This window comes from Gossypium hirsutum, chromosome A11 (assembly GCF_007990345.1).
Source record: "Gossypium hirsutum isolate 1008001.06 chromosome A11, Gossypium_hirsutum_v2.1, whole genome shotgun sequence".
Taxonomy (NCBI): Eukaryota; Viridiplantae; Streptophyta; class Magnoliopsida; order Malvales; family Malvaceae; genus Gossypium; species Gossypium hirsutum.
The window spans coordinates 53041980-53063679 of record NC_053434.1 but is presented as its reverse complement, the minus strand read 5'-3'; the positions used below and the strand labels follow the sequence as shown (position 1 = coordinate 53063679).

The following is a 21700-nucleotide window of genomic DNA, read 5'->3' as shown; positions in this document are numbered from 1 at the left end:
TTTAGACAACACTCCCATAACTCAAATTTACCCTATAAATAAGTATTAATTGTTAGAAAAAGTACTTTTATGAGAACTTTGAGGTATATTCTCAATAGGTAAAGGTGGAGAGTTAAATCATAAAATTATGGTTTCATATTCTACTCCATGAGACATTTACAACAGTATATCATATGCTCAAAATGGTTGAGTGATTAATGAGAAATTGATGCTAAAAGTAAGCTACTTAGAAATATTGTTGAGGAAAAGTAAAAGCTTAGGTACCACATTGGTTAAATACCAAGTGTGAGATGCGTTTATATATGTGAACTCTCTTAAAAAATAGTTAAATGATTAAGCTTGTAACCTTATCTCGTGCACAAAGGGGTGTGGGTGTTTGGATTTGCACCCACACAATATGGGCGACACAAAATGTTTAGACTAATCAAGCCTAAATGGGCTTGTGAATATTTTAGACCCTAACACGAATTTATTTTTCCTCAGCAGACATAATCTGCTTATAAATAGACAGTATCTGATTTTATTTTATTATTAAATCAAATTGATTTTTGGCCCCATAATGGCAGATTTTATGTTTATTTCCAAAATTTTCCACTATCCTAAATGTCTATAAAAGACTGTGTATTCTGGATGATTAAACCTACATTCGAATATAATTTCTTATACTGAAATTATGTTCATTTCAAAACTCTTCCATTTTCCTCTCAGTTTTTCAAACTTTCTAGTGATAGAAAAAGGCAAAGTTCGTTCGTTGATTGTTGTAGAGGTGCTACTACTTTGATCCTGTTGTTGTTGAATCCTGGGAGACATTCGACCAACATTTCTCCAAGTACTGTAGGAGAGACCTACTCATGGGTCAAGCCACTCGGCCCGGCCTGAAGGCCCACTCGAAATGTGGGAGGGTTTGGACAAAAAATAGGCCCAAAAAATGGGCTTGGACAAAAAAAATAAGGTCCGTTTAAAAAATAGGCTAGGCCTCAAGTAATGCATTTTTGGCCCAAACTCGGCCCAGCCCTACCCGAATTCATTAAATGACAAAAAAAACTGATCTTTTTTTTGTTTTGTTTTTGAATGTTATTTTCTTGTTGTTTTCTCCCTATTTTACTACCATTTTACTATTATGTTGCTACTATTTTGTTGTTATTATTTGGATATTGTATAAAACTTATTTTATTGCTAATTTTGTTATTATTTTAAAGCCATTTGTTAATTTTTTTTATTATTTTATAGGCATTTTCTTGTTAAGTTGCATATATCTTAGTGTTATTTAAGTCTTCATATTTTTTAAAATTTATTTTCAATTTGTTGGGAAATATTTACTTTAATGTTTTTAGTATTTTTGATGTATTATATATATTTAAAAATTATATAAAAATAATATTAAAAATTAATACGGGCGAGTTGGGTCGAGCTCTGGTTTTAGCATTTTTATCCGAGTCAGGCTTGAACAAAATTTTAGGCCTATTTTTTGGGCCGGGCTGGGCTCGGGCATAGTAAACGTGCCTAAATTTTTAGTCAAGCCCCGCCCGGCTCGGCCCATGAGCACCTCTCCGTAGGAGCAGCCGAATCTGTCTTAAGGAAACTGTGTTTCATAGGCCTCAACGTTTCGTAAAATCTCGATTCTTCTTTATTTCAACTTTTTATTATAGTTTTATTTAATTTTTGTATTTAATAAATTGATTATGAATTATCCTATTTATATTTTATTTCTTATGTGTTTATTTATAATTAATTTATTTCATTAGCTAACATGTTTTGTCTAACTCAATTTCTTCACTATTTTCTTAAAATCTTGTGATTACATGAATTGTGATAATATAGATAGTATAGATTAGTATTAAAATTAAATAGATATAAACATTTCTAATATTTTGATTATATATATTGAAATTATCTATTTAATTTATATTATTAATAAAACTGTGGGTTGGTGTCACCAATTAATCGGGTATCAATTCGGTTAAGAAATTATTAATATATCATTTTATTAAATGATTACTATTATTATTTTGATGGTCTTTTTGTCTGTTCATACTTTTATATAGTTTTTAAATAAATAAACTAAATTTATCAAATATTGAACCCATATTTAATGGATTTATTAACAAATTCTTTACCACTAGACCAATAATGGTTCTTCTATAAAACAAAAAAAAAACTTTTAACATAAAATGTTTTTTCAATAAATTTGTGTATTTCTATACTATTAATTAAATCTTTGAATTAGTGCCATGAGTCAATCGTACACAATTAAAAAAATTATAAAAATATCCTTTCGTATTTAAAATAAGTTATATTATTCGATGGTACTTTAGTCTTTTTAATTAAAAATAATAAAATCATGTATATGGTGGGATTTGAACTCATGTCAATTGCATTGGAAAAACTTTAAATTTATCACTCAACTAAAGCTTTATTTATATTTATTTATACATTTTAATTTTATTATGCGCATTTATTCAAACATTCATTGTATATCTATATTATTATTTAATGTGTTATTATTAATCAGTTTCAAACTATACATTTCATTTTTATGGTATATTTTTATATCTTAGTATATGGTATTTTTAAACACACATCTATATTCTAAATACATGATTTTCATATGCATAATCGTGTGATAGAATTTTTAGTATAAAAATTTATCTCACTTTACACTATATAATTACAACCAATGGGCGAGAATTATATTTTCAAGTAATTCATATTATCTAAAAGAATTTATATCATAATCCATGTAATTTTTAAACCCTAAATAAATTTAAATACTTTTTTTAGGTAGGCATAATGATAAATTTAGTTCTTAATGTTTACATTTTTATCTATTTTGTCTTTATTTTTTTAGTTAAATTTAGCTCTTAACCTTTCAAAAAAGAGTCAAATCATTTTTTTAACAGAAATGTTGACTAAAACATTAATTTTTAACGTTGTTAGCGTGACAACTCACATGACAGTCTATGTGCACATTCTAATAACATAACACCTGTAACGCCCTGATTTATTTAACTTTGTTTTTATTAATTCAGTCATAAATAAGTGTTTGTTTCAATGGTTAAGTGATTTAAGTGTGTGTTTGAGGTTTTGGGTTCAACTCTTATTTTTGGGAATTTTACTATTTTTATTCTTATCCTTATCCCTGTTGGTTGGATTTATATTATATTTCCAGTCAAATCATATTAGAATGAGGTTGTTGGTTCAAGTTGCAAGGTGTTAGGTTACCCTGAGGTCTCGCATTTGAATCCTCATGTGAGTGAGGATGATAATTTTTTATTTTGTGCGCGTGTGCCGATTATGTAGTAGAAGTTGGATGGAATTGAAATCTGTGGTAGGATGAGTGAGTAGGTCAATTTTGGGGGTTTAGTGGTTAGTTGGAGTTGGTTTCAATATGAGATAATTGCTTAATTTGGGGGATTGTGTTGGGGATTTTTATTTTATATGATTTTAATTTTATTTTCTCTTTCTAAAATTTCCCATCCCATTTTCATGTTTCATTTTCCCATCTCCCATATCGCTTTCTTTTTTCTTCCCTTCTCTCTTTCTTTTGGTCAAACGACAGCATTGTTAGTCTATTAATTTTGTTTTTTCGTGCGGGTGCTTGGGATTGTTTGTTTTGCAGTCAGGCTATTTCGTAAGTAGCATTCTTACTCTTTACGTTCATTTCAGAAATTTCTATTATGGAAAGTTTGATTACAATTACTCGAATGTTGGATTAATTTTTGGTTTTTCTTAACGGTTTAGAAGGATCACAGGAAGCATTTAATCATTCGACAAGTTAGGTGTTGGGAAGAGTCGATTCATCTAAGGTGAGCATTTCGGCGAATTTGGGTTTTAGTTCTATAAATCGTTTTGGTTATTGAATTAGTATTTTTTAATCAAATTTTAGGTTTTGGTTGTCTCAGGATTGCTTTTTCTTCGAAATAGAACCAAGTGTGTGACGAAAACGCGAGAAAACATCTGTAACATCCCGAATTAGGGTCTAATTAGAACAGTGGTTTTGAGACCACAAATCTGAAGTAGAAATAATTATTCTATGATTATTATGAGGTCTATGATATGATTTCATACTTGTATGAAAATTTCATGAAGAAATTTTATTGATAAAGTGTTCAAGTTGACATTTAGGACTAAATTGCAAAAGTTGCAAAATGTGAGTTCTAGAAGCTTTAAGCATGAAATTGCCATGGATTATTAATTAGAGGTCCTTAAATAGCAATTTTCTCAATTTCTATATTTATGGACAAAAATGGGCATGAATAGGAAAATTTTGAAAGAAATGCCTTAATGGTATTTTTGTCATTTGGTTAATAAAAGAATAAAAAGGGAAAATAAGTAAAAAATTTGCTCATCTTCTTCTTGTGTGTGCCAAAAATTATAAGGGCCATCGCTAGGGTTTTTCTTCAACTTTCAAGGTCGATTGTAAGTTCACCCTAACCCTGTTTTTAATGTTCTTTATGTTTTTGAGATCCTTAAAGTATGATCTACCTATTTCTAGCCTTATTTTGAGTAAGGGTTCAGTTTAAAAATTGACCCATGTGTGGTATACATGTATTTTGATGTTTAATGGAGGAATATGAAAGTTTGATGTGTGATAAACATATTTTTCTAAGTGATTTTTTATGAAAACACCTAAAAGGACCTTTTTGTAAAAGTTCTAAAATAGGTGGTAAAAATCTAATTTGAAAGAAAATGTGGGCTGCTATAAGCATGTTATAAGTTCAGCTAGGCTTGGGTGACAAAAAAAATGGACACATTTCATTTTATGAGCCTAAGGACTAAGGTTATGGGATGAATTGAATAATAATGTATTAAATAAGCTAAATTTGGTATTATAGAGCAAGAAAAATGAGGAACGGACCTTGATCAGGGGAAAAATAAGGTGTATGACGATTAGATCCATTTTTACTATTTTTGTACCGAGGTAAGTTCATATGTAAATAATGCGATGTTGTATCATGTTTTAATGCTTTATTAATGTATGAATTTCTACGTTTAATTGTTATAATGAGCGTATGAACAATATTATGGTCAATGAAAATGACATTGTGAACGAGTTCGACGATGATGTGACGTCGAGAAAATCTCATTTGAACCTTAAGAATAGATTAGGATACGAGTGATATGTCACTAGGAACTATGTGATTATGAGCTCATGATATTATGTGATGTATGTAATGTGATCCGGTGCTAGTCTTGTACGTCTACCGGTGGCTGGGTATCTCGGCATGTGTTGTGAGTACCTGTCAGCTTGTGTGAGTAGCCCGTGTAGTTACGTCCTGACTGTTAGCTTGTGTGAGCAAGATCGTGATTAGCTCGAGAGCGAGCAATGTGTGATATGTGACAGCCCTAATGTGACCCTAGTCGGAAAGTGGTTTCGGGACCACAAAACCGAGTCGTAAAAATGATTAATTGTTATATTCTATGCTTATTATGTGTGTACATGCATATGTCGACGTTTCATTCCCTAATTTTGCCAATTGCATGAGAAATTATTAAATAGGGATCAATATGAGACATGGTGAAATATGATAGACTAATTTTAAATGGTTTATTAGTGCATGTCAACACAAGGGTGGACTTGCATGTCAAATTGCCCAATTTTCTTTATAGTGGCCGGCCAAGATGGGTGTTGATGGGCAAATATATATGTTTAATTAGTTATTAAAATAAGAAATGGCATTATGTGAAAAAAATAATATTAGTGAAATAAAGGTAAGAGTGTGTTCATCTTCCTTACCTTCTTACAAAGCCGAAACAAAAGGGGAAAGAGGAAGGAATTTGTCTAGGGCATTCGGCTATCTTGGAGGTTAAATAAGGTAGGAGTTCATGTTATTTCTATTGATTTTTATGAGAATCTAGTAGTAGTCAAGCTCTTATTGTAACCCATATGTTGATTTTTCTTTAGTTTTGGTGACAAATTGTGCATACGGTATTATTGGATAAATGCTAAAAGGATGGTGTTTTAATATTTTGGATTGAAATATTAGAAAGGGGAAAATATGAGCTACCTAAATAGATATATGTGAATTTAAAAGATGGTATGAACAAATGTGGAGTTTTGCTAGTTTAGGATTATTCGGCCAAGTGTTTATGTGGTGGAAATTAAGTGTTAAATGGAATGAAAATGATATTATATGGGGTATGTATATTCGGCCATATGAGTAAATATATAGATGATGTTAAATTTGATTATGTATAATGGGCCATATAGAGTACACATTGTGATATTAACTTTAATTCTCTATAATTGATCAAGTGGGTGATATTGGTTTATATGGTTGAATTTGATTTATGAATATGTACCTTGAAATAAAATATATCATCGACTATGTTACTTTGGAAGTAAGAATGCATTCGGCCTTGAGACAATTTATAAGTATTAGTTAAGGTTCTAATGTTTTGAACAAGAATGGTTGTAAGATGAAACGAAAATTATTAAAATATATATGAGTAATTAACAAGGGTGGTTGCCGTGTATATAATATTTATGTGTGTTTTATTGAAATATTTATTGGGTTAATTATAGCAATTGGATCTTAGGTGATCAATAGCCGAATGGCTTAAAGTTAGTAAAAAGCATAAGGTGAATAAAAATAAAATGTTGCCGTATGATTCTTTTGATATGAAACTATTAATGTTATGGGATATAAATAACTAGCAAGGTAATTAAACTAGTTAATTTATTTATTTAAGCTCAAGAACCTAAAGGAGAGGCGTCCAACAAGGGGAAATCGAAGGTCATCGAGTAGCCGACTTGGAATTATTTTACCCAACATAAGGTAAGTCACCAAGCATATATTTTGTATTGATCTAAATAGACATAATGTCTATGTAATTATGCCGAATGGAATGATAAATTTATATACATGTATGCATGTGGTGATGAAAGTGTTGAATGAAAAGAAAAGAGGTGAGATGTATTGAGTTGTTGATCTCGGCACTAAGTGTGCGGGTATAAACATTTATGATCATGAGATTGGCACTAAGTGTGCGGGTTTAAATTGTACAGCACTAAGTGTGCGAGTTTGATTATATAGCACTAAGTGTGCGAGTTGATTATATAGCACTGAGTGTGCGAGTTGATTATATAGCACTGAGTGTGCGGACTTAATATATATTTTTGAATCACTATGGACACTAAGTGTGCGACATTATTGAGTTGATCACGGACAGCGGATCGGGTAAGTACCTTGAGTTCGTGACTAATAGGCGCTATGTTTATATTTGAAGTTGAGCTTGGTAAGTTTGAACCTATGTGACAATTATAATTGAAGTCACGTACATAAGATTTATCGTGGAATAGGTGAAAGGTCGTTTAGTTGTATGATTGTAACGAAAATAAAATGATGTATGAAAATGCCTCAAATATCCTATTGATTAGTATATGGAATGTGAATGCATGACTTGGTATGAGATTGAACCGATAGGTTTAAGGAACTATGGTATGGTTCGGTATGGATGGAGTAACTAGCCTCGTTCCATTTTGTTTCCTCTTGTGATAATGTTATTAATGGATGGTAGTGCATTGCTTATGACTTATTGAGTTATATACTCACTCGGTGTTTCCTTGTCACCTATTTTAGGTTTCTTGGACTCGTCTCTTTTTGCGTGATCGGGCCGTCATCGGAGTCATCACACCGGCTAGCAACTTTTGGTATCTTCTTTTTAGTCGGTCTAGGAGAACATTTCGGCATGTATAGGCTAATATGTTTTGTTGAAATTTGGTATGTAAACTTTTAGCCATGCGAAAATGGCATAAATGTTCGGTTGGATTTGGTTATATAATGTTAGGTCGTAAGTCTTGGAAATTCGATTTTTATGCTATATGTCATGGTTGATTATTTTTGGTGTTAAAAGTCATGATATGGCAATAGTGTAGTAGGGAGATGTTTGACAATGATTAGCCTTTGGCATGGCTAGTCATTATCATAATTTGTGATATGTATGATGAATTACTAGTTAGATCAAGGAGAAATCACGAAATAGGCATAGTTGCTTTAGTAACAGATGCTGGCAGCAGCAGTAACGTGAGATTGAAAATCACTAAAAATAGTAGGAGAGGAATTAATTAATGAATAAATTATGTAATCGAAGCTCGATGAGTCTATTTTCATATAGAAGAAACGAAACGACCATATGAGCTGTATGTTAGGAGATAATTAAACTCTTGTGAAACAGGGCCAGAGTAATTTCTGGATTCCCTGTTCCGACTTTGGAAATTCATTATAAATTAACCAGAGATAATTAGAAGTCATGCCATATGTGCATAGATTCCCCTTTGAGTCTAGTTTCTATAGAAACAAACGACATCAGTATTGAAGCCCTGTACAGGGAGATATCCAAGTCGTAATGCGCAAAGGTCAGTGTAGTCGATCCCTGTAACATGGGAGACTTTGACTAATAAACTGTACTAATTGGCCCAACCAAAAATTCTAGAAAAAAATATGTAGATGGGAAAATGAGTCTAGTTTCAGGGAAAATTCACGGAACTAGATTTCGAGTTTCAGAACTCAAGATATGATTTTTAAAGCGACTAGTACGCAGAGTGGCAGCTTGTCTAGGAAATTTTTTTATAAGTGGTTTGAAGTCTGTTAACACCTCGTGTTCGACTCCGGCGACGGTCTCGGGTTCAGGGTGTTACATGATATGTGATATGAGGTAGCATGTCGCTACGTATGAAGCACTATATGCAAGCTTTCCGTGTATCCGATAGTATTCCAAGTGTTCAACGGGTAAATCAGTGTGTTATTTGAAAACTAAGTCAATGACGAAGAAATATAAGAATGTGTTACGAGTTGGTACACGTATGTACGAAAAACTCATATGAATGAGCTCGGTATTTGATGAACTTTTGGTAAGATTGAAAATGAGTAAGTTATGCCTATGAAACTATGATGACATATATGTAAATTTTGTTATGTTAATTGTATAATATTCATGATTATGTTGCTATTTATTTGCATGTGAACTTACTAAGCTTTATGTTTTCTCCCCTCTCTTTTCCATTTTTTATAGTATCGCCAAGCTAGCTCGGAAATCGAAGGACGTCGGAGACTCGATCACACTATCAATTGGACATATGGGTATGTTTAGTCTTAAAATTTTGAGTATGGCATGTATAGAGACTTGGTTTTTTTTGTTATATATCATATTTTTTTAGCCAAATGTGTTGGCTTATGATGATATTTGATTCATTTTGTATAAGTCCATGAGGTATGGCTTACAATGATTATTGGGTTGTAAGCCTATTTATTCAAGCACGCATGCACTCATGCAATTGTGATGTGGTTAATGGTTGTGTGTATGTGATGAGATGTGTTGTGGCTATAAATGCTTGAAGATTTAATTAGGATTTGTTTAATATGACGATAACCATGACTTAAGTGAGAATTGGTAATATGGGCTTGATAAAGTATGGTGTCTTGTGCATGTATAAGCTAACATGATAATGCCATAATCATGTTTTGTTTATGTATGTTTAAGTGTTCAATTATGTCATGTCAAGTGCCCTTGAAGTCATGTATGTGTTTGTACAAATAAGGGTGGCAATTGGCTTGGAAAATAGCCTCAAAGTTGTCCACATGGGTAGACACATGGGCATGTGTCTAGGTCGTGTGTGTCACACGGTCTGCCCCATGGGCGTGTGATTAGGCCATGTATCCCCTGCACCCTAATTAGGTAAAACATAATGCCCAATAGTAAACACACGGGTAGAGATACAGCGGTGTGTCTTAGCCGTGTGAAGGACACGACCTCAGGACATGAGCGTGTGCCCTGGCCATGTGAAGTCTGTACCTGATTTTTATAATTTAATTCACTACACGGCCCAAGCACATGGGCGTGTGACTTGGCCGTGTGACCTTATTTTGTTGATGACATCATAAACAGAGAGTTACGTGGGCTGAGGACACGGACGTGTCCTGAGCCATACGGGCTTGTGTGACCAAACGGCCTACCCACACGGGTGTGTAACCCTCAAAAATAAGAAATTTTTTCTAAGTGTTGTATAAGTTTCGAAAGTTCTCGGTTTAGTTCCGAACCACACCCAATGTATGTTTTGGGCTTCGTGGGCCCATATAAGGGACGACATGTATGTTAATGAATGGTCTTAATTTGGGCAAAATTTTATGGCCCAGTTTTGTATGGATGTTTACGTTTGAGTCCGGTAATGCCTCGGACCCTTTCCCGATGTCGGCTATGAGTAAGGGTGTTACAACATCGACCGGCGAAAGCCGAAAGTCTAGTCTGTTGACACCATATAGGTGTGTGCTCGGCTGTGTTCCGTGTGACGGTGTGGCCTTGTGACCAGCCAAATTAGGCGTGTAGGCCGTGGGCCAGGTCGTGTCCAGGGCCATTTTGGGCATATGGGCCCCACGCGGGTAAGCCACATGGGCATGTGGGCCCAAATTTCAAAAATTTTCCCTAGGATTGTACACATCGTTCTGATCGACTGGATGCTTTCTGTGGGATCAGTATGGGCTTAGATAAGCCTTAAAGCATGAGGTTTGATAAACTATATGTTTGATATTTAACATAAGGTCTGTAACGTAATGCTAAATGTGTAATCTGTTTTGTATATGCATGTCTGTTATCTGTTGTACGAGCATGTTAGATATGATAATTCTGGTATCTGATTAATCTGTTTTATTTGATGTATCTGGTTGTGGGGCAGGATATGTGATATTTAGAGGGAGTATTCTATGAGGCATTATATCGCTAATACACTGGCAGCACTGTTGCGACTATTCTGATAAGTTTCGTACAGACACTATATGGTATGTAGGGCTGGGTGGGTGTTTTAGACCCTACGTGATGTGCTGGGATGGTCGGAGTTGGTGTGTAGAGGATGGGGGTAGGGTTTTGCTTATATGTATGATTCTGTTGATAATCTGATACTGTTAAGGACTTATGCCCATAATTATTTTGTTATACGATAAATCTATATATATATATATGTTTCCGTTGAGTTACACACTGAGTTTTTAAAACTCAAATCCATTTGTCTGTTGTGTTCAGGTAATCCTCAGGCTTAAGTGGGTCACTGCGATGGAGGCTCAGTTGTGACCACTAAATCGTAAGCTGTATTTTCTTAATAGCTTATTTGGTTTTCGGGTTTTTTTTTGAGAGTTTTATAATTTTGGGACTCTCTGAATTTTCTGGTTTTGTTTTTGGATTTGATTTTGTTTTAAGTTTGTCGCGACACTCAACAAAACAATTTACGAAAATAAAGATTTTACGCAAACAAATGTTTTTAAAAAAGACAAACTAGGTTTGTAAAACTTAACGAATGACTCTAAAAATTTCCGCTGCAAATTATTGTTTTACTTGAAAGGGAAAACAATAGATGGTTTCATTAATGTGTATAATAATATGTTTTTATAAAAAGTGGACTATTTTAGTAACATATTATACGAGGTTCTTAACATGATAAGATTGGTTTTGAAACCCTTATTCATAACATTCCCAGATTCAACCATAACGTCTACGTCGGGTTTGGGGTGTTACAACACCATTTGTCTTATATGTCACATCAACATATAATTCAAAAATTATAAGAATTAAAAATAAAAATAAATCAAAATTAAAAATTTTAAAAATATAAAAGTTCATAAAAATTTTAAAAAATTAATATGGAGTACACATCGATTATCATGTAGGCCACTATATTTAAAATTTTAACATTTTAGTTAGCATTCTCATTAAAAAAAAATCATTTTGACTCTATTCTAAAAGGTTGAAAATCAAATTTAGCTTAAAAATAAAGAATAATAACCAAATTGACAAAGGATGTAAATGTTAAGAGCTAAATTTAACAGTATTTCTTTTAGATATATAAATAGTAGTACATATAATCTAGATTAATATTTATACTAACAATAATTTATAATAATTTTTTAATATGAAAAAAAAGTATATATCCATTTAATTTAATTATTTATTGAATTAATATATTTTTAAAATTTGTAGAATCTACCCTTCATTTTAAAAGGGATAAACATTAAAACTATACATAAAGATTATTTTAATGTACAAAATTGATACGTGACCTTTGATTTAGTGTAATTATATACATGAAACTTTAATTTTGGTTCAAATATAAATACTAAATTTTTATTTTGATTCAATTATATACATATTAGATTAACATAATTATTTGTGCGTACAATATATAAACGTAAAATGGTGTTACGCCTATAAATAACGTTGGTAGTGGTTTTGTAAAATTTGAATCAAAGTAAAATTTCATCTACAAAATTCAATAAAATCAAAGTTCATATATAACATTACACATTGAAATAAATTTTATGTGTAGGTATGATGTTTATCCCATTTTAAATCAACCACTTAAAGTAATGTAAATATTTTCTAAAAATGTTTTACAAATTAATTTTTTTTAATTAGACGAAAATTTAAAAATAATTTTACATTATATTTTTTAAAAAATATTTTGAAAACAGTTTTAAAATTTTAAATTACAGTAAAAACCGTTCTAAAATAATTTCAACCAAAATTGAATTGTACTTTTAAAGCCAGTTTAATAAACTCTTTTAAAATAAAATTTAAAGTTTAAATTACATTATTTTTTAAAAAATATTTAGCTTAACAAGAATTTTTTTCAAAATTAATTTTTTTGAAAAACATTTTAATAAACTTTTTAAAATTAAATTCGATACAATTTTTTACCAAGCAATTTACCTTAATTTAAAATACTTTTTAATATTATTTAAAATAATTTTCAATTTTTTTTGAAACAAAGGCTGAACATCTTTATTGAAGCCTAGGTTTCAGTCGCAATTGAGCTTTCCTCGTCTAAAAACCAAAATACCAAGAAACTAAAAAGCTCCCAAATTTACTGTTGTCCACATCCGTTGCTAGTTGTAGACAGTGGCAGAAGCATTCGGTAGTACACAAGCTAATGGTAAGAGCCTTGACAGTTGAGACCCATTCCAATCCTTCGTCTCCCACCACCATCGCCCTTAGACATGACCTATCCACCACACCACCTTCGTGGACACTTTTCGTTGTTCATCTTCTACAAGAAGATAACAATCAAGGTCCTTTCGCTAACTAGCATCCTATTAAAGGGAAGATCAGTGTGCATCCAGTCGTTGTTCGTGCAACCGACATTTTTACAATGGTACGTAAAAAGCTCTTTTGATACCACACGTCTCCCGTGAAAAATGAATGATGAGAGACCCCGAATCCGACAAGATCTACCACTATTTGTTCATCCCCAATCTGCCATCGTTTTGCCCCAAAATGATAGCATCCACTTCGTGTCCACTCCCCGATCTAGTGGCAACATCCTCGACGATTGGAAGTCCACCCGACCCACCACGGCACTTAACGACAAGGCTTCTCCTGTAACCCATCCCTTTGTCGTCGACACTGCCTCTAGCTCGATTTACTCCTCCCTCTCGCTGGAATTGATATGCCACTCATCAACTTCCCCACCCTCTAGGGACAGCGCCGCCAAAACCGCAACCATAACCACTCAACAAATCACTGAACCATGATTTTACCATCTTTCTCCCAAACGCTTGGAAAACTGAAAAAACTAAATAGAAACCCAGACTACTGTGTTTTAGAAGCATACATAACCGCCATAAGAAAACTTTAATGGAAAAACATTTCTTCCCTGGACGACAAGTTCATGAAAGCCTAAAAACAAAAATGGAAGGAAGAGATTCTTCATTTGAAAACACGTAAAGGAACTATAAGCAAAAGGCGATTAACGGCACCGGCAAAAATTTTCAAAATTTTTTTTAATGATTTAAAAAGGAGTTGAAAAATTATTTTTAAAATTTAGTTTTTAAATCGAATAGATATTTAGAACAATGTTATTGTTAATTTAGAACATATTTAAGCAAAATTGTAAAAAAAAAAATTGTTTTAATAATATATTAATATATATTTTTTGAAAATTTCACAAAAAAATCTTTAATTTTTTTACATTATCATAATATGATTCAATCTTTGTATTTGGATAATTTTTATTTTTTGTATTTAATTATATAAATTTATTTTAAATTAATTATTGTAAAACGTTTTACTTCTTTTAATTGATGTTTAATTTAAAATATTTTTAAAGAATTCACTTTTTTTATATTTAGCATTAATAAAAAAGAATATAAAAACCGTTTAAAAATATTATTATCTTACAAAGTGTTACTAGAGTAAAAAGTATTTTATAAGCGGATTTGAATTGATATCATTTATTTTTAGAATATAATAAAATAATAATTAAAAAATTTAAAAATTATTTACCACCATCTTATACCTATTTATGGAGGTTTTTTTTTCTTTTTACTCCACTAATAATGAATAGAATAATTACCCTTAAAAAATTGAGTACGATCAAAAGCCTCCATATTACTTTACAGCCTCATATCCAACCTCATTTACATTTTTTACAGCTTATATACATTGTTTGTATAAAAAGTTATTATTAATAATTTTTAAAAATAAGTTGTTAATTTTTTTAAATAATTTTTGAAATAATTATTAAAAGAAATATTATTTGGACAAATAACTAAAAGTATTGAGGGTAGTTGTAAGATATATTGTATTTAAAATAAATAAATTCAAATACTAAAAATAATATTGTTAGGAGAGGTAACCATGAACTTAGAAAACAACCAACAAAATAAATATGGAGAAAAGAAAAGAAAAGAAAAAACCCACGAACCAAAATGAAATACAAGCATATATCATTTATTGAACCCAACTTGTAGTTGTAGAATTAAAAAAACCTCTAACTTGTATTCGGAATAATCACCCTTATTTTTGCTCATCTAGAAATAGCAATGCAAACATTACCAACTAGAACTGATATTCCTCGGCACGAACTGTCTTCCTATTCTTGTTTTGTTTTGTTTTGTTTTTGCTCTTGTACCTAAGCTAAAAACATTTCATAAATGTCTCTGCCCACAGTTTTTACTATTTTGTGTAGTAGTCTTTATGATTTATATGCGTATTAAAGTCCATTAAATTATATTCACAAAAAAAAGAGTCTATTAAATTATAAATTTTATTATAATCTGTTCAACATGTTTTTTTTTTTGCACTAATATTCATTAAATAAAGGCCAAAGTTCGAGGTGGCAGGTAATAACATCAGCAAAAAATGAAAAGAGAAAGAAACAACTAGCAGACCAAAAAGCGAAACACAAAAAAGCAGCAACAAAAAGTAAACAAGCAAACCAAAACAACAAATAAGCACATAGAAAAAAACAAAACCACCTCATCCTCCCCAAAAACAAAAACCCCAAGCAATACCAGCCGCATCGTCCTCCCCAAAGACCGAAACAAACTTGAAATGAGCAAGGAAGAAAACTTGGAAAACCTTTCATGGAGATTCAACAGAACCTTCGCCATCCTCTAAGAAAACAAAGGCCTCTTAACTTCGTTGGACCCAAGCCCTCCAATTCGCAGCCAGAACCATCCTTACCGATTCCGGCGGATCAAGATTCCAAAAGCTAGGGGACAAATGACGCCAGCCTTCCATAACTAGAGCATGAGCCGCCCTATTGCCTGCCCTCGGTACAAATAGGTAAGAAACTTTCTCGAACTGTCTCTCCATAACATGAATACTGTTGATAATCGGTCCCAGTAAAGATCTATCCTCTCCGTTTGAATTGAGCTTTTCGATAATAGTCAGAGAATCCCCTTCCAATAGAACCCTCGTGAAACCCATTTCAGCAGCAAAAGACATTGCCCTTTTGCATGCTCGAGCTTCAGCAGCAAAGGCATCAACCACGTCGTTCAAAGGGTAAGTGTATGCCCCCATACAATGCCCATCACTATTTCTTGCTAATATAGCTGCACAAGAAATTTTAGACTCTTTTTGGAATGAAGCATCAAAATTTAATTTAATCATACCAGTTTCAGGAGGACGCCAAAGATGATGGACAGTAGTATTAGAAGAGACTGTCAATTTCATTTGACACAAAGAAATCTCTTGAATATACCCTCGAATAAAGCCAATTAGATCCTGCATATGAAATTTTTGCCCTTCATGAACTAATTTGTTTCTTCTGTGCCATAACGCCCAAATAGAAATAATTAAGACCTGTCTAGTCTTGTTATCAGCCGCAAGAAAATTATTAACAAATTTGTCTTTGCATCTTGAGGTATTCCCATTCATAGTGAACCTAATATTGAGGAAGGCCCAAAGCTGATGAAGAACGCCATAATTCCACATAAGATGATTAGAATCCTCCGGAGCAACATTACAGAGTGGGCATTCAACCTGAACAAACAACCGACATTGAACCAGATTGGTATAATGAGGCACATAGTTGATAAATAGGCGCCACATATGTATTTTGATTTTAGCTAGAATATGTAAATCCCAAAGCTGCTGATAGAATTCTTTGTATTTAGCAGTAGTCATAAAGTTGGAATCATTAGACTGTAACTGCTCTGTAATCAAAACACGATATCCGCTCTTGACGGAGTATTCTCCAGTAGCCTCATACTTCCAGACCAACGTATCATGCGTTCTGTGGCAAGCCAGCGGAATAGAAAGAATACGGTTCATTTGGTCATCATCAAACAAACTGGACAAAACCTCCTTTCTCCAAGTATGAGACACAGAGTCAATCAATTGATTGATAGTAGTCGAAAAAGTATTAATGTTTTGAACTACTAATCGGTTATTTCCATGCCCATGCAACCAAGGATTGTTGCAGATATTCATGCTACTTCCAATACCAATACGCCAAACCAACCCATCAGCAATCAACTCTCGAGCACTGCACGAGCTTCTCCAGGTAAACGAAGGGTAAGACCCAACTTTCACTAAAAATATGTCTGAGAGAGGAAAATAATGTGCTTTTAATACCTTTGATAAAAGGAAATTAGGCTGAGTAAAAATGCGCCATATTTTTTTTTGCTAATAAGGCCCGATTAAACAAGAACAAATCCCTGAAGCCCATACCACTAGCCTACTTAGGTTTGCACAAAGCATTCCAATTACTCCAATGGATTCCTTTTGCAGTCTTGTTGTTAGACCACCAAAATTTGTTTAAAAGACCTTCCAATTTACGACACAACAACTTTGGTAAAGCAAAACACTACATGACATAAAAGGGAATGGCTTGAAGAACGGATTTGATAAAGACTTCTTTACCTCCATCAAAAGATAACGCAAGCCCCATCCATCCATACTTTTCCTAAACCGATCCACAAAATGAGCAAAACCCACCTTTTTTTTCTTCCTACCATCATAGGCAATCTTAAATACTTTTTTGGATTAGAAGCAACTCGAACACCCAATATGCTCGTCACCAGCTCTCTAACTTTAAAATCCACATTAGCACCTGATAAACGCCAAATCATACATATCTACACCCCAAATACTTAGCATATTTATGGATGTTTATTACTAGATTTGTGGATTTTGGTGCTCTTAATCTTGTTATTTCATGTTTTGTACTCAGGAAAGCACCAAGAGTCAAAAGGAGCAAAAAGGAGCTAAAAAGGGACAAAAACGAACCAAATCGAGAAGATAACAAGACCTAAGCCTTGCCACACGGGCATCTCACACGCCCGTGGCCTTCGCGGGTGTCGACCAAGGTTTTCACGATTCACACGGCCTGGCCATTGAGCCCACACAGCCGTGTGCAATTCAACAGATCGAACACAGCCTAGTAATCACGTCACATGGCCGTGGCACACGGGAGTGTCCCTTTTTCAAAGAGTTGTATTTTACACAGAAAAAGGTACTTAGGGAGGAAGAAAGCCAATCCAAAGCCTATATAAACACCCTAAGTGTGACCTAGAAGGGGGCCACTCTTTCTAGAACTTTTCTAGAATACAGTACCACACGCCAGGAATTACTTGAAGGAAGCCAGACGATCCATCTCAAAAGCCGGAGCTTCTCCAAGACTGAAGATCTCTCTTAGAATTCCTTCAAGGGTTTTAGAGTTTTCTTTATGTTTTGTTATTTTCATGCTTTTGAGATGTACTCTTATTTTATTATGAACTAAACCCCTTAGATACCTAAGGGGGATAAAACCTATAATGGATCTTGTTATTATTATCTGAACTGTATGATAAATACTTGATTTGTTCTTAATTATGTGTTTTTAATGCTTGAGTTAATATTCTGAGTATTAATTCATGATTTGATGTGCTTTTGCAGATGAGAATAGACCCTGCCTAAGAGTAGATTTGGCATAATTAAGCGGAGTTGATCGAACACTTAGAAATAGGGTTACGAGATTTTGCCAGATTAGGATAAAACCTAATAAGGGGATCCACAGATCGAGTTAATGTGACCCTAAAGTGTTAATTAGAGAAAAGTCTCAGTTATTCAATCTAGGGATTAGACATTATTAGTCTTGAATAGGGATAATAACTTAACTTAGGGATCTCTACGGAACAAGTCAAGTGAATAAATCGTCCGGTTCAGAGTCTGATAACAAGTGAAATCTAGGTGGATTCCTCCTTGGGTGTCGTCTTTATCAATTTCTTTTCTTCAAGTCTTTTTCCAAATTTTCTCTTTGCTTTAATTAAATCCGTTAATGAGTTTAAATAATTAGTTTAATAAACAAACCCTTTTATTCTTAGGCTAGATAATAAAAAGATAGTTATTACTAGTACTTTTGGTTCCCTTGGGTACGATATCCCAGTCTTGCCATTACTATACTATTGTTCGATAGGTGCGCTTGCCTTTTCTTCGTGATAATAGTTAGTCTAGGTTTGATCTTCATTATAAATATTTATTACTTGTTACAAATCACGCGATCAAGTTTTTGGCGTTGTTGCCGGGGAACTGAAATATTAGGAACACTAAATTTTTATTACTTTAGCCATTTATTTTTCTTGCAATTTTATTTTATTTTATTTTATTATTTATTAATTTACTTTTTCTCTCTCTTGGTATAGTTTATGACTAGAAGAAACCCATCAGGACCATTACTTTTTGACGAAGAAATAGATCGCACAGTTCGCAAAAATCAAAGAGAAATAAGGCGTAGTTTACGCTACACGGAGAATGAGGGAGAAGAAGATACTCAAACCCTAACTAAAGAGATGGCCGAAAACCTAGGCGATCAGCTGCCTCGTACAATTACAGCTAATCAAAATCCTACTCCACGTACTATGTATGACTGTGCTAAACCTTCTTTAACAGGAACTGAGTCTAGTATAGTTAGACCTGCTATTGCTGCAAATAATTTCGAACTAAAACTTAACACAATTCAGATGATACAGCAGTTTGTTAATTTGGTGGTTTGCAGGATGAGGATCCCAACACGCATTTGGCGGATTTTCTTGAATTTTGCGATACATTCAAAATCAATGGCGTTTCTGATGATGCCATTCATCTTTGGTTATTTCTCTTTTCACTGAGAAACAAAGCTAAACAGTGGTTGAACTCGTTACCACGAGGGTCTATCACTACTTGGGAACAAATGACCGAGAAGTTTTTACTAAAATATTTTCTGCCAGCTAAAACGGCTAAATTGCTTAATGATATCTCTTCTTTTGTACAGATGGATTTAGAAAAACTTTACGATGCATGGGAGAGATACAAGGACTTACTGAGAAGGTGCCCTCACCATGGGTTACCGCTTTGGCTGTAAGTTCAAACGTTCTACAATGGTGTGAATCTCTCGACAAGATAAATGATTGACGCAGCTGCTGGCGGAACCATTAACAATAAAATACCGAAAGATGCCTATGAATTCATAGAGGAGATGTCACTGAACAACTATCAGTGGCAAGTTATGAGGACAAAGCCAACGAAAACAGCCGGCTTCTATAACATCGATTCAGTCACCATGCTCTCTAATCAGGTAGAACTTTTCAATAAAAAGATTGACGGTTTACTTGGTTCTACGCAATTACATCCAGTAATGAGGTGTGACTCAAGTGGAGGAGGTGTACATACAGAATACCAATCCTTCAATCCTACATCCGAAGAGGAACAAGTCAACTATATGGGTAACAATAACTTTAGATCTCAAAATAACCCATACAGTAATACTTATAATGTAGGTTGGAGGAACCACCCAAATTTTTCCTGGGGAGGTCAAGGAAATTAAAAGCCACAAAATCCTCAAGGTTTTCAATAGCCACCTTATCAATAAGAGAAGAAACCAAACCTTGAAGAGATGCTTTCCAAATCCATCTTGGTGTCAGAAACCCATTTCTAAAATACCGAGACAGCACCTAAGAATCAACAAACATCGATCCAATGACTTGAAACTCAGATAGGCCAGTTATCCAAAATAATCTCTGAATGACTACAAGGTTGCCTACCAAGTAATACTGAACCTAATTCGAGGGAACACCTCAATGCAATTAGCACTCAAGATAAGGAAGAATTCATTGCACCTGAACCAGATGAACAAAGGACGAGAAGAGGTAAAAAATAATGATCCCAAATAGGTAAGTACGAATCATGAACCTCGTGTGCCATATCCTAAAGCGATGATGAAAGACAGAACAGAAGAACAATTCGGTAAGTTTGTCAAACTCTTAAAGAAATTACATATTAACTTACCCTTTATTGAAGTTCTTTCGCAGATGCCCAACTCAGCAAAATTCTTAAAGGAACTTCTGAGCAATAAAAGGAAATTAGACGCTACATCACATGTGGAACTCAATGCAGTCTTCTCAGCTATTCTAAAGAATGAGCTACCTAGCAAATTGAAAGATCCAGGGAGTTTTACAATTCCTTATTTAATTGGTACTCTATCTGTGAATAATGCTTTAGCTGATCTAAGGGCAAGTATAAATGTTATGCCATATAAAATGTTTAAACGACTAGGTCTCGGTAAACCCAAACAGACTAGGATGAGCATACAATTGGCTGACAAAACAGTTAGATTTCCTAAGGGTATTACTGAAGACGTTCTCGTTAAAATTGATAAATTTATTTACCCAATAAACTTCGTTGTCTTAGATATGGATGAGGATAACGAGGTACCTTCAATTTTAGGACGACCATTTTTAGCAACTGCCAAAACCATTATTAATGTAGGCACAGGAGAGCTAACACTTCGTGCAAGTGACAACGCAATAACACTCCAAGTACGTGACTCAATCAAAACCTCTAAGACTCAAGCTAATGCTATAAAACCTGTCAATGATAAAACTAATATTCAATCGTCCTTGCAGGAACTTCTTCGAACCAAGACAACAGAGACAGTCCGCTACTATCATGAAGAGAACAAAGACGTCCATGAAGAATGAAGACTACGGATAGAGGAGCTAGACGAATAGCGAGAACACAAACCGAGAACACATAATAAACCGAAACTACGTAGACATAAGCCCGATACCTCTCCTAATCAACTTCAGGTCAGCGATACAGTCTTACTAGATGCCGTTGATCCTCACATTGTCACTACCGCACCAAATGAGGAAATCCCTCTTACGGTACTTAGTATTTTTCCATTCGGTACAGTGAATGTGAGTCATCCCAAGTTCGGCACTCCTCAAACACCATGATAAATCAACAGAGAGGTAAGTCGAGCTTAGACTATAAAAAAGCGCTTCTCGGGAGGCAACCCAAGCACTAACATCTTGATTTCTTTATTTTTATTTTCTAACACTTTGGATCCTTAACTTAATCTTTGAATTGCAAAGTTTTTCAACCCGCACGGCAAGGCACACGGGCGTGCCTAAAGTCGTGGCCAAATAAGGGAAGAAGCCACGGTCGTGCGATACGGCCGTGTTGAAGCAGG

At 33.7% G+C, this 21700-nt stretch overlaps 1 non-coding gene across 1 annotated transcript; it reads right to left on the bottom strand.

Annotated features, from left to right (window-relative positions):
* Nucleotides 1–19468: 19468 nt before the first annotated feature.
* On the bottom strand, nucleotides 19469–19575 carry LOC121210520 (small nucleolar RNA R71). The gene has a single exon (XR_005905638.1). It is a non-coding gene; the product is annotated as a small nucleolar RNA R71 (small nucleolar RNA).
* Between the last annotated feature and the right edge of the window lie 2125 nt (nucleotides 19576–21700).